At 37.8% G+C, this 2,386-nt stretch overlaps 1 long non-coding RNA gene across 1 annotated transcript; it reads right to left on the bottom strand.

Moving 5' to 3' along the window:
- Nucleotides 1-514: 514 nt before the first annotated feature.
- On the bottom strand, nt 515-1,659 carry LOC126594005 (uncharacterized). The gene is made up of 2 exons (XR_007613099.1): nt 881-1,659; nt 515-764 (listed from the first exon to the last, which is right to left on the bottom strand). It is a non-coding gene; the product is annotated as an uncharacterized LOC126594005 (long non-coding RNA).
- Nucleotides 1,660-2,386: the final 727 nt, after the last annotated feature.

Here is a 2,386-nt window from a genome sequence, read left to right on the forward strand (position 1 = left end):
AAACATAATAATCCATCGCCGTAAAACAAGTATAGTTTCCAAATATACATACTACATATAGTATGAAAATACTTGCAGTAGCCTACAATTTCTCAAGAAATCAATATGTCACAATATTTTCGTAAATAACATTTAACGTCTGGAAATCACATAACCTCGTATAGACAAACATATCATATTGAGGGCTTATCGACATATGCTAACACACAAGTTTATGTAGAGGTATTTTGACATGAACAAGATTGGGTGCAATAATGATTTACGCTCTAGTACTACAATCACATGAAAACTGGTGCTATGCGCATCACATAAGAGTCCTAATTGCCTATAGCAATCTAGGATAGGATTGGCACCTACAAGGGATCCAAAATGAGTGTACAGTGCGATGTGAACATACACGTGAAGCCTGGCCCTGGCTCGGGCGAGTACAAACACTAATGTAGCACACAATGAGCAGACAACGTAAATATAGTCATACCACAGCGATTCGATAAATCTAGTCAACAACATACTATTCAAATAAAATATTGATCATGGTTGTATATACTTGTGCATCCTGTAGGATTTAGCATAAAATTCCATCATTTCACTAATTCTTATAAACGTTAATCTAATCTAGGTATACGTAGTAAATTCTTTATTAAACATATATATGGAAACTAGATAAATATATATAGTATTTAAAAGTAAAGACCTACTCACAAATCATGTTGTCAAGTCGAACCAGCCTTGCAGGCATCGAAGATCCTTGCAATGCGCTTCACCTAGAAACATAACCATTTACGTAAATATATAACATACTAACATATAAATGCGTTTTCGTACAAAGTATGGAAAATAAAGAAACTATTTTAAAATGGTCGAATTTCGAAAAACATACGGTGGATTCGAATTCGGCACGTCGAGAAACTTAAGAAGGGACCTCAAGTTCCCCTACGCGACACCTCACGCAAGGCTCGGGAGGCCACGCGCTGAAGCACAGTACCTCTGGAAGGCGCGTGTGCTCTACTCGCCGAGCACTGCAGCACCACTCGCAACCCACGTGCCCGTGAGTACAACAATACTCGCAGTCTTCACGAGGCACATGTTCGACTTGATTTCTGGGCCAACTTCCAGGGCTAATATCTACCTCGATTCACCACCAAAATAAATGATACAAAAACCAACTTGAAGCTAGAAATGTATGGAGTCGATCTATACCTATTGGTAGCCTAGTCATGGTCTGTGTTGGCCGGGAAGTTGGTCTGAAAGTGGTCGGATGGCCATGGTTTTTCCCTACCAATTTTTTGGAAAATTGTCCCTGAGGTTTTTCTATGCTTGAACACCACCAAAACAAGCCTGTAGCTTCAGAAGTAAACTTAGAGCAACAAGAAAGGAAAGATCTAGGAAGTCCTTAGGCTTACCTTGGTCGGGATCGTGGAGAACTCGCCGGAAAACTCCTCGAACAGAAACAGTGATACAGTAAAGTTTAGGGTTTGGTCTGGGTTCTCGATATGAAGATATGAGTTTAACAGAGGTGTGGGGAATGATAAGTTGTGGTGGTTTGACGGTTTGGCTTGCTGGAGCCGACAAGTGATGGTGCTCGAGTTTGCAAGATTCTTTGCACTTGCACAGAGAGAGAGACAAAAGAGAGCTGAGAGATAAGAGCGTGAGTGAAGAGAGATAGATCCGAATTTGTTGGAGAAGATGGAGACACACGACAGAAAATGAGAGGATAGCTTGGGTGAGGTGTGGGTCCTACGGGCCTAAAAATATTATTAAACTGTTAAAAATGTCCCCCAAATAATATTAAAATAATAATAATAATATATTAATTATGAGAAATATATAAAATAATAAATAGTAATTTAAAAAAAAGTATTTTTTCGGATTCGTAGTTCTGTAAAATCTCCATCGTAACTTCAATTTCAATTCTGCTTGCACCTACATGTTCGTACCGTCGAGTACTTCGAGAATACAATAAATTGGTAGCTCGTACGCGTCACGAAAATACGATCAACGAAAGTCAACAATCTCGCCTCAAGGGCATTTTCGTCAATTCACTCCTTTAAAATTAATAAAATCGTAATATTCGGGATGGGTTGTTACAACATATGCATTATGGTTGACCTAAAAAAAAAAACTATTTATACATTAGCCACATGTGGAACTTAATTATCAAGGGAGAGGTGTACCTACCATTTTGATGTTTGTTTTTATAAGTAAGTCCTAATAACAAACACCATATTGCCACTTAATATTGCTATCTAGTGATATTTTTCTTCACTTGTAAGTACCTTAGATTCGATTTTCACCAAACACAATTTTGAATTACATTATTGCTAGCTCATTGTGAGACTTAACCCACTATCTCACTCTTTAATATAGATAATATCGTTTGTTTCAA

The sequence above is a fragment of the Malus sylvestris genome, chromosome 12, assembly GCF_916048215.2.
Source record: "Malus sylvestris chromosome 12, drMalSylv7.2, whole genome shotgun sequence".
Lineage (NCBI taxonomy): Eukaryota > Viridiplantae > Streptophyta > Magnoliopsida > Rosales > Rosaceae > Malus > Malus sylvestris.